A 12,339-nucleotide genomic window follows, 5' to 3' on the forward strand; every position below is an offset into this window, starting at 1 on the left:
ATGATATTAAATGTGTGACATAACATCATAATGATCATTTTAGCAACATCAGTTTTATAATAGTATAATTGAACACATTTTTATTTAGCAACTCTTATGCCTGGCAATATAGTAGTGAATCAGGCAAGCACAGTGTCTGCCTTGTTCAAGGAGCTTATAGTCTAGTCCAGAAGAGTCATTGAAAAAGTAGTTGCAGTTGGGTTGAGAATTACACACTGGAAAGTACTGAATGCTATCAGAACCTGGAAGAAGAGGATGTAACCAACTGAGAAGCTTGTCAGTAGCAAACAGCTTTTATTTGACCCTCATATCAACTATGTGCAGTAGGTTATCCCATTTTAAGTTTGAGAAAGCAGGCTTCATGAGCTTGATGGACTTGCCTTCATAGTTAATAAATGTTCAGGACTAGAATCAAACCTTTTATTCCAATCCCCAAACTCTTTCCACTAAACCACTGCAGAATAGCAATCATGATTTAGAAGAAATTAATCCTAGATATGGATAAAAGGGAGGATTAGTCACTAGCCAATCAAACTTTAGCCTTAGAAACTCTTCCTAAGATTTTTCCTCTCTAGTCATCCAACAGAACACACATTAAGCAAGATGTTTTTGGTGATTTTCTGCTTATTTGCATCTGTGAGAACTGGGATCTGGAGTCCTGCAGCATTGCACCTGTTGGGTGAGGGGAGGAGCCTGCAGTTCAGGTTCTGCCCATGTGGAGCCTGAGAACAGAGTCTCCCTGGGAAAGCACAAAGACAGATTGGCTCCTGGCAAGAGCTTGGCCTGGAACTCCCTTAAGTCTCATCAAGCCCACTCTGAACTGGAGCTATCAAGCTTGGATAGAATGCATGGAATCACTATTGGAGTACTCCGAAAAAATAAATAGTAGCAGGCCAATTGGAGAACAAGACCAGAACTTGAGGTACCACTATGGTGGTTTCTCATTTTCCTATGGAATTTCACAGCATGGAATCAAGGCAACCCAAAGGCTGGAAGGGAACCTTGAGTACGGACAGAGAGAATGCCAGGAGAAGCCCCCTAGGTCTAACTCAAGACATGCAAAAGGGACAACCAGTGGAGTTTTTTCCTCTCAATTCTTTGCCTGAACTCCCAGACAGTTCCGCTGCAGCAGCTACAACAGGAGTCTAGTCTGCAGATCCCTAAAACCCTGAGGGAGAGGACCCTTCCATTGTAATTCAAGGATCTGTAATCCCAAAAGGGTATGGAAGACCTACCTCCTCTCTGCCCTCTTGCTTAGCCCTGAATATGGTTGCAGTTGCAGCAGAGTTGTGACTAGACCCCAGCTTTCTGGCTATCCAGAAGACAGAAAATGAATAATTTGGAAATGAGTAAAAATTTATAACTGTTGTCTTACAAAAATACTGTTAAGAAAATAAAAAGACAAACTGTGGTCGAAAAGTAAATGTTTGCAATTCATATATCTGATGAAGGACTTGTGTGCTGAGCATATAAAGAACTCTTAAGACTCAAGAGTAAATAAACACATTCAGTTGAAAAATCAGCAAAAGCAGAAGAATTCCATGAAATTTATATAAGTCCGCCCTCAAGAAGAGGGAGCAGAACTACCCACTCCTTGAGTGTAGGTTGTGCATAATGACTTCCTTCCAAAGAGTGCACTATGAAAAGGGGGAAGGATAACTTTACAGTGGTGAAGCCTGACACACACCACCTGAGCCAGATGATCAAGGCCAACATCAACAGTTGATAGAAGATACTCTTGGTAAGATATCATGGGAATGGCATTTTTCCTCTGTGGCCTTGCTCCCCCAAACCTATAATCTCAGTCTAATATTTAATTAGAAAAACATGAAACAGATTTCAATTCAGGGATGTTCTATAAAATGCCTGGCCAGTACATCTTAAAATTATTACAGTCATCAAAAAAAAACAGGGAAGTCTGAGTAACTGTCACAGCCAAGAGGCCTAAGGAGGCATGATGACTAAATGTACCGTGGTATCCTGGATGGGATGCTGCCACAGAAAAAGGACATCAGGTTAAAAGAAAGGAAATCTGAATTAAGTGTAGACTTTAGTTAATAATGATGCATCAACATTGCTTCATTAATTGGAGCAAATGTACCATATTTTTTATGCAAGATGTTAATCACAGGGGAAACTGAATACATGATGTAGGGAGACTCTATAATATTTGCAAATTTCTTACAAATCAAAACTGTTCTAAAAAATAAAGTTTATTTTCTAAAATTACATTAAAAGGCAAAAGAAATGGCAAAAGACTTGACCAGACACTTCTTCAGGGAGGATATATGAATGGCAAATAAGCACATGAAAAGCTGCCCAACACCTTTGTTCATTAGGGAAATGCAAGTTAAAACCACAATTAGATATTACCACACAATACCCGATAGTAGACAATTCTAGAATCCAAGAGGTCTTAGTTGTCATCTGTACCCAGTGTGCTTATGAATGAAAGATTGCTGCTTGTTTTATAAGGCAACTGTTTTGGCTTTCTTAAGCCAAGAGAAACTTTCCATTCTTGAAAGTTCATTGACAAGGAAAATTGTTCCCCCACTGCACCCGGCTCCCTATTCACTGTGACACCTCCCTGTGTGCAGAACGGGTATAGGAATTGGTAGCATCTTCATCCTGCAGGGAGGCTGGCTGGGGAAGCTGTGTCCAGGAGTCCTGCCAGCTGGGGAAAGCTGGCTCTTGTAGCCCTCCTCAGCTGTACATATGATGCTGCTTTCTGGCCACGACTGCCAGAAATGTCTGGATCTTCTCACAAGTGGATCAGTTGAAGAGTGGTCTATATAAGCCTCATGTGCCAAGAAAAGCCCAGCTCATTGTAGTGGGAACCACTCCATGGGGTCCGCAGTCAGGAGCAGGCTCTGAAATCACATTGGAAGCAGGTCACAGTCTTCCATGAAGCAGGAGCCCTGTGACACCGCACAGGTTAGTGAGTTGCTAGGAGCAGTGGCTCCCTCTCACTTCCTGCCTTTGCTCCTCTCTCCCTCCCTTTCTGTCACCCTGTCCACTGTCCCATCACACTGCCCAAATCCTCAGTTATCCTCCACTCTGAGTCTTACCTGTGTGATATCTTATACTAGTATCCTATGTCCTGTATATGAGCTCGGGTTTTATGTCACAGAGGTAGTGCAAAGACAGTGATCTGGACGATAGTTTAGACCCATGGTTCTGAAAAAATAAATAGTAGCAGGCCAATTGGGGAACAAGACCAGAACTTGAGGTACCACTATGGTGGTTTCTCATTTTCCTATGGAATTTCACAGCATGGAATCAAGGCAACCCAAAGGCTGGAAGGGAACCTTGAGTACGGACAGAGAGAATGCCAGGAGAAGCCCCCTAGGTCTAACTCAAGACATGCCTTGTCTAAATACTTGAATCACCTACAGAGTTTTTAAAATTCCAGTGCCTAGAACTGCCCCAACTAATTATAACATGTTTTGGGAAATTGGGACCCAAGCATCAGTATTTTTCTGAAGTTTTCTAATTGATTCCAATTTTTGGCCAAGCTTAAAAAACCGCTGATTTAATCTGAAGCACAGTAGAGGAAAGGAGGGAAGTTGTTGGTCTAGCTATAGCCTCTGACCCTTCTTACAGCTCAGTTGGAAAGTTCCTGCAGTAGGTCAGGTAAGAGGATAAGTACAGCAGTAGTGATGAAGAGGTGGGACAGCTCTGAGTGATCATGAAAAGTGGATCAGCAGACCAGAGCTTGCAAGAGTCATTGAATAGAGAGTCAAAGAGGGGTCTAGAGGGGGCCATGCATTCAGATTTTATTAAAATCGGTATAAGGAAGGCAGGAAGATGAGGAAAATAATTTTGGTTACGGACATGTTGGATGTCACATAATTCTGGAGCTATCCAGGTGGCATTGTCAGATGCTCAGAGGAGAGTTGGGCCAGAAATATAATTTGGAAATCATTGGCAGAGCATAGTACCTAGAAGCTTGGGAGGCAGTTAGATTATCTTGGGAGAGTAAGTGGAGTGGAAAGGACAGAGCCTTGGGGAGCACCAATGTGCTTAACGGGAGAGCAGAGGAAAAGCCAGCCAAGCAGACTGATGAAAAGAGAACCATGAGAACTGTCATGAAAGACAAAGGAGCAGACAGTTTCAGGAGGAGAACTCAGCAGGTCTGATGCTGCTGCATAGATCCAGTATGGTGTCTATTGAATTGGCAATGTGAAGGTCAATGGGGACTTACACTAGAGCATTTTAGCAGAGTGGCAGAAGCCTGACCACAATGGGGTTGGAGAGGGAAATGAGGAAAGGGTGACAGCAAATATAGATTACTCTTCTGAAAAAAATGGCTGTGAATGGAAAGAGAGATGCTCAGTGGTACCTGGAGGAAAAGGCAGAATTCAGGGAGGAATTTACTTTTCTTCTTCTTCTTCTTCTTTTTTTTTTTTTTTTTTTTTTTTTTGGTGAATTTATAAGCTACAGGGAAAGAACCAGTACCAATAAAGAGATTGAAACTCCAAGAGAAAGATGGGTAATTGATACATCAAGGATCCTTAGTGAGAGGGAGGGAGTGGTATTTAGAGATGGTGGAAATTTGAGTACAAGGGACCCCTTTGTTTTGTTTATGTGTGTGTGTGTATGTGTGTGTGATCCTAGAGAAACAAAAAGGGTTTCTTGAGGGAAGATTATGGTATCAACACATTTTTATTTGAGCCTTTCCTTGTAGAAGGCCAGGGTTGGCACAATGGGGGCTGAAGCTGAAGTTTGGGCACGACAGCAAAGGAAAGTGAGACTTTCAGGAACAGATGTGAGCACAAACCAAATCCCAAGAAGTACTGAGTTTCAAAGTTGAGGAAATCAAGAGTGGTCTTCAAGTTCAAAGGTTACAAGTGGGGCCAAGATGACGATACCAAGCCAAGCCACGTGCCCTGTGGGGTGTGCATGGCATGGCGGAGGGGAATCAAAGGCATAATAAGGAAGAATCCTAGGAGCTGAGGCTTTGTTATCCATTACCTGGCCTGAAAGGAGAGCACAGGAATTAGAGAGAGTGCCCTCTACAGAGTGGTTCTTTCTCTTTGCTCTGAACAAGGCGGGACTCATGGTGTCTGATGAGCAAAAGAGGACAGGAGTTTGGTAAGGAGACTGCAGGAGAAAGGAATAGTTCTGAAATGGCACTGAGAAGAATCGAAAAGGAAGTTGACCAAGGACAAATAGAAGAGTGGTCCAGCTGAAATTGGAGACTAGCAATATGTAGTGGCATTAGTCCTCATGGTTCAGTTATTGTCTCCATTGGCACTTGGCAGCCCAGTTGTAGTAGCGAACAAACAGCATTGCGAGTTCCATCCTGCCAGGCAGGTGTGGCAAAGTCCAGGATCCAGGTAGGCGAGGATGCTGGAAAAGTCCAAGCCAAACAGGCGCAAAATAAATATGTGTAAACATAGATCTAAATGTAGCCATGCACTTATATAGCTAATGAATGACTCACAATTATGAAAATTAATCCAAACCTGTTTTAGATGGCATTTTCTCACTTTTCTGAGAGTAAAATCCCATTTGTTTTATTCAAGATGCTCATCTGCTCCATGTTTATTACAAAAACCTCTGAGTCTTCATTTCCATTTTGAAAGGACAATGTTCTACTCTCCTCATTGTTGCACCGTTATCAGGCAGATACCGAGGTGGCTGAAGTTCCAGCGGTGCTTTTGCAGTGAGTACCTAATGCTTGAATAGTGATTTAATTGGCAGTCATTGAAAACTCAGGGCCCACAATTCTATATTTTTTGAAGAAAGAACATTGGTTATTTCCCATGGGCATTTCATTAATGGAGAAAAAGCAGAACTCTGCAGACTAACCTGGTTTGACATTTACTTAAAATAAGCCAAGTGCTATTTATCTGGATTACCTTATTATATGCCCCAGCTCTGCTGGATAATTAAGGGACAGCTGGAGAATGAGGATAAAATTGGGCCAATATTTTACAAGAAGAACTTTTAGGGCTCCTTCTCCTGTGTTTAATGAACTTAGTCTGAACTAATGAAAGTGTTATGTTGGGGCCAGGGGGATAGAGTGGAGGCAAAGGGGAAGGTTGAACTTCCTCTTGTTTTAAAAAGAACCTTGCTTATTTTAATCAGTAAAAAAGTTGGAGGGATAGAGGGAAGGATGTGAATCTTTTCTGTTTTAATAGAAAAAATGTGGTCCTTGGCTCATTTCTTCTACTTTATGATACTATATTACATAATAAAATATGGAAAATGAAACTCACTCTGTGAAGAAAAGAATACCACCTCTCTATATTTATTGGAAATTAAGACATAAAATGTCTTACTGGGAATTTACGATAAAACCCCCTGGATAATCTGGGAAGAATCCTGCAAAGGATCATGCCACCTATAGGCACTTGCTGTATGTTAATAGGTGGCCATCAGAATTTAAATTTGGTTCTCTGCTCCAACTCTGCTGCCTTCTTTCTCCTACCACTGTTACCCAAAAGTATGCAACCACAGTGTGCAAGGCTTGGAACAGAATTTATATTCTCGTCTTTTTGTGGAATGAATTAACCAAACTGCAACATGGCAGATCTGGAATGCTGTGATCCACACTAACCATTAAAAGTAACAGAAATCACCATTCCTGTACTTTGGAAGCAGTGATGACTAGGGCCTTGGAGATAGAGATAGAGAGGGTGAGACAGGATATGAGGTTCAGTCTGCCCCAGTTCTGAATGGCATCCTCATGGGTAAGGTGGCTAGGCAGGCACTCATCATTCATGGGAGGATTTATCAGGAACCCTTTTAGGATAAGCCTGTTGTTCAAAGGCTAGGAGTGCTGACTGGATAGCTGAATGAGATAAGATCAGAGTCAAGGTTAGGGGCAAAGCCATCAGAATTCAGGGAAGGTAATCAGTGTCACTGACAGAAGCAAGGAAATTCAGCGTGATTGGGGGTGTGGTGTCCAGAGTTTGGACAGCCTTTTCCTAAAACAAATAAATCAGTGGTCCGCATAGTCAACCGAGATGCATGTTTTTGCTTAGCCTTACTTTTTCCTTCTTTGGGGCTTTAGAAGATCCCTCTTACAAAAAGGCAGACAAGTTGTTGTAAGGACAAGCCCAGATGTCATGGAAAGTCTACAGATTTGGAGCCAGATCAACCCAGGTGAACCTCAGCCTCAGCACTTGCTACTTTCATGGACTTAAGCAAGTTAACTGACCTCTGAGAGCTTCCATTCTCTTAACTTGGAAGCGAGGACAATAACTACCTATGAGGCTGCTGTGAGCACTCAGTGAGGTAATGCATGAGGTTTCGGGCACATAAGAGTGTCTTAATAAATATTTCTCTTTCCCATTCATGCAGAGACATTCAAACAACTGAAGTCATGTAGGCCAGTACTGAAGTCCCCCATTTTTTAAATGGGGCAAGTAAAACATTTTCTTGCCCAACACCTCAGACCATCGTTCTCAAATCTGGTCCCTGGACCAGCAGCAACAGCATCACCTAGACACTCAGGCCCCATCCCAGACCTAGTGAATCAGAAACACATGAGATGGGATCCTGTGTTTCACTGAACCCTCCAGCTTATTTTGGTGCAAAATGAAATTTTAAAATTATTGTATGAGGGTAAATCAGATCAGTAACTCACAGTATATGACAGGTACGGAGCTCACAGACCTCAGATTAGCAGCGTATACTAAGTATGACCTCGTATTTACCTACTAAGATTCACTTGGTGTTGGCAGTACTTTACTTTCAGCTGCGTGATATTGGCCTCAAGCAGGGTCCACATCATGATGGTACCAAAGTCCTGGACTTGGGGAGAACAGTAATTTCCCAAATTCCTTCTACTGTCGGACTATATGTTTGATCACATATCTTAATCAGGTTTGAGAAACAGCTCATCACCTCCCTGTTATATGAAGCCAGTTCTTAGTGGGCACCATCACCTCCTCTTTCCTTTCTTCCCAGATGTATTTGGTGACTGAATATCAAAATGGTCACTGGGTAACTTGGGATGCTCTTGACTGTTGTAAAACCTCAGAGTCTCAAAAACAGTTATGACTATCAACAGCAGCAGCCCAGAGAATAAGCTTCTGGTTTTTCTTGATAGTTTAGCCTATGAGTTTGGGGAGCAAGGTCAGTCTACAATATCTGACTTACATAGTCCAGAACAGAGGTGTACTTGGAGGAGATGCTGCCCCACTCTCTATCCTGCATCCATCCTGGGGGCCCTGCTTTGGGTACTGCCTCACTGTGGACTTTGAAATCACTCTGCAGCAGGCATCTGTCATGCTGTGGGTTACCTGCACACCTGCTCCCTCTCTCTCCTAGTCCTTCCATGTGAAAGAAAAACAAAATACAGCCTTGAGCTTGAAACACATGCATTCACAAATGAGCCCTTTCCAACAATGCCCAAGGAGATTTGGAAAACAAAACCAGCTCTTTCTCTCTTGTACACACCGTGGTAGCCAAAGGATAAGCATTGTTCTGTCAAGGTCTAACACTTGCTAGAGTGATTGCTGGAACCTTCAGGGAAGAGAGATTGTGTTTATAATGAGAAGAAAATGGATTAATCAAAACTCTAGCCTTCAGCTGTCACCACTAGAATACAATATGTCAATTGGAATATGAGGTGGCTTTGACAAGAATACCATCTTGCTTGCTTTAGTCAATCCTATTTGGAGCAACCTGATTTAAGCAATGATTTTCTCTGCAGCAAATGAATGCATACCAACAAAATCCATTAGCTATGAAAGTTATGGCATTGATTTTAGAATAAAATGCTGTTGCAAAAGAAGGGAATCATATTCTAATATCTCCACTTCTGACAGCCTGTACAAGTCTTAGGAGAGAGCTACTTGCAAAAGTATATCCCCTTCATAAGGCACAGATAACTTGTATATCTTAATCAATAGCCTATAGACTCTGTAGTATATAGTCTATAAATAAGATCATTAGCAGTTAGATTTATATTAAAAGTCTAAAACAATAATTTGTTTTAAACTGGCATTAGTTTGGGGGTTTAGAGATATCTGTATTTCTGTAGGTTCTTTATGAAATACATTGTGCTACCTACCAATGAGTCAATCTGAGTAACTCCACAACCTCCTGCCCTAAACAAACATGCAACCATGTCAGAGAATTTACATTAGAAACCCATTTCAAGTTACCACCTGCTTCACAGCCAATGTGACTTTCTGACAGTGTGCTGTGATCAGTAGGGGGAGGTGCTGTGGATTTGAGGCCATAGCTTTAACATTTTCCAAGCTTGAATGATATGATGTCTGTACCTATTCCAGCATAAGCATATCAGCAATCTAAAAGTGATCTGCTGACATGTTTAGACAAATTGTCTTAATATTGCCCAAAGCAAAAACTGAGAAGAAAATAATTTTTAATGGAATTTCACTTAGACTCCATCCCGTCTGAGTTCTCCTTCACGCTTAATACCTCCATTCTTTCCTGAGTACACAGTGTCTTCACACCACCCTGGGCCTTACTTTATCTGATAAGGGATGCATCCCTTGATTTCTTCATATGTAAAGTGAGGATATACATTATTCATATCCATGCATATTCCATATTCATAGGGATTTCAGAGGATTCAATGAAATAATAATATATCAAGGAGCTCGCCTATAGATAGTGTTCAATAAATGTTAGCTCTTATTATTCTGTGTATGCCGATCTGTTCCAGGAAGCCTAAAGCTCATTAATTTGATGTTTCTGTTTCTCCATTTGAGCACTGAAAAGTTGACTTTGTTTCCTAGCAGCTAAGGAAAAAACAGAACAAAGCAAAAAGTAAATCATATTAATAAATATATATAGTGTGCAAATATTCATAAACATACATACATACACACAATAAGTGAATTTTTCATTTTAATGGCAAAAGAAGGCATGTGTGTGTGTGTGTGTGTGTGTATATATATATATATATACACACATGCAGAAAAATCCTTTCTTTGAATTATCTTCAACCAGGGCTTTGCAAACTTAAAAAAACAAAAAACAAAAAAAACAGAAAAAGCAATGCTTTTAAACCACAAACTGTCCTTGGGCCATTCCTGTCCTAAAGCTGAGGGACTGATATCAGGTAGTAACTGAGAAAGGGCTTTTCTCTAGAGTTTTTCTCGCTAATGATATACGACGTGAAGACTACGGAGCAGTGCACACAGCTCACCAGCACCACTTGGGTATTTCACTAATGTGCAGATTCCTAGACCTAAGAAATCTGAATTTCCAAGGAATCCTGAGTCTCCATGTTTTTTTAAACTCCCCCTCCTCCCCAAGGCAATTACGACAAGCACTGATGTATCAGAACCACTGATTTTTTGCTATCTCTGGCTACATGTTGACAGATGTGCTTTTGAAAAATCCAGTGTCTTAGGTGGGCATTGGCCAGATGCTGGATCCTCTAAAACTGAGCTGGAGCTAAATGAGGGGTTGGAGCAGTTCATGGATTGGAGAGCCATTTGCTGAGACACAAAACCCAAGGAGAGAGGCACCATTTGGTTGTGATTATTTAAAACCCAGACTTCAATGTCTCAAAAATAATTTAGCATGGACATTGGAAACTGAATGTCTGCAGGTAAAGCCAATAGTTTCCAATGATAAAAACAGAATTCTTTAAACAATTATTCAAACATGAGGTTCAATCACTGAAGTCCCGTACTTCTTGGCATAGTTTAGGTGCTCAGTATGATAAAAAACTAAATAACAAGAAGAATGTATCATAAGCTTAAACAATAAGTATTATTGTAAAGGTCTATGTGCCACAGTGTTGGAAAACAGAAACAGAAGGCTTCCCAGAGGAGGGGACCCTCGGGAAGGAGTTGGGCTTTGGTAGGAAGGTGGAGGAGAAGCAGCATCCCAGGCAGAGCAAACAGAATATACAAGGCACAGGCACAGCAGAGACCTTGTCTTGTTCAGGAATTCCAAGTAGTTCTCCATGCCAGGAGTCCCACAGTCCCACAGTCCCACAGTCCCACAGAGAAAGCCACAGAAACCAGGGCCAATGACCAACAACCACTGAGATCCTGGAATATGATTTCAGGGGTGAAAGTGGAAAGGAGGACTGAGCTAGATGCCAATGACCTTAAGGAAAGAGGCACAGTGCCCTGAGAGTTGGCAGAGCACAGAGACGGAGACAAGCAGGATGGATAAGATGGCTTTCACTGCTGGATGATGGGCAACCAGCACCTGATTGGAGCAGATATGGGAGAATGTGCCACCTTTACTCAAGATTTGGCAAATAAGAGAATAAGGGCCTATAGAAGGCAAGGAGGTGGAGACAACATTTCACAAAGAGGTTGGAGATACAAGGGAACTGTATTCCAAAGGACATGGTAGAAATGGCTAAGGAGGGGACCCTAGGGGTCGGAAGAGCTGGAAGAGGGATAAAACACACAGGGTTCATGGTTCTATCAAGCAGCGTGGTGGTCAGGAAGGACAGCCTTGGGAAACAGGCAGTGCCATCCACTTGCCCTCCAGTTCTAAGTAGAGTCTGTCCTGGGCCCCATATTGCCTTCTGGACAGTTGATGTACACAGCGTACCTCTAGACTGTGAGTAAGGCCCCTTGGTTTGGCCATCATATATAGTCTTATATTTCGTTTGCCTGTGTTATTTCTTAGTTGAGAAAATAGGCAATAGTAATCATCACAGAATAATCCTACCCAATTCCTGATTGCTTATGCACATATTTAGGAGAGTATGTTCTCAAATTTATCAAGAGAAAATGAGCACAAAGAGGCTGGCTTGTTTTCAGTGCTTTTCCACTCAACAGAAGCATAGACCAGAATTAGTGTCTATTCTAGGCAAAATATATCTGCAAAATTCACAAGGAGAAATTCCCTGACAGGAGATGACAGGAGTACCCCCGCCCAGCACTGAGTACAAACTAGCTATGACAAATATTCTTTTAAGTTTATGAAGTTAGTGGCTCTCAATTGCAGAATATCCCAGGAATCTATAAAATAGGAAGAGACTGACATAACTCTGTTTAATTGTGAGGATTTTTAGGTCTAGCCATCAGCAAACCTTGTTTCTGGATCCCATTTGCCTGAACTACACTGCAGGAAACGATGTCCTAAACTTTCACTCATTATTCCTCACAGCCAAGCTGAGCCCCAGCCATCAGGATGGACTCTCACCCAGAGTTGTTTATCAACCGCTTCCTCCTCTTGGGGAGATAATTGCTGGGATAAGTCCCTGAACTTGTGAAGCCTTCAAATGGAATTATCTGACTTCCATTTGTGTGTTGTGTTGATAAATATGCCATTAGTTTCACCACCACTCTCTTTTCTGGCAAACCTTATTAAACCAAAATATAATGGCAATTCTCTGCTAATTTCAGTCAATCTCCTTTGTGCTCAAATATAGTTAAA

Source organism: Trachypithecus francoisi, unplaced genomic scaffold (assembly GCF_009764315.1).
Source record: "Trachypithecus francoisi isolate TF-2019V2 unplaced genomic scaffold, Tfra_2.0 Lachesis_group7, whole genome shotgun sequence".
NCBI lineage: Eukaryota > Metazoa > Chordata > Mammalia > Primates > Cercopithecidae > Trachypithecus > Trachypithecus francoisi.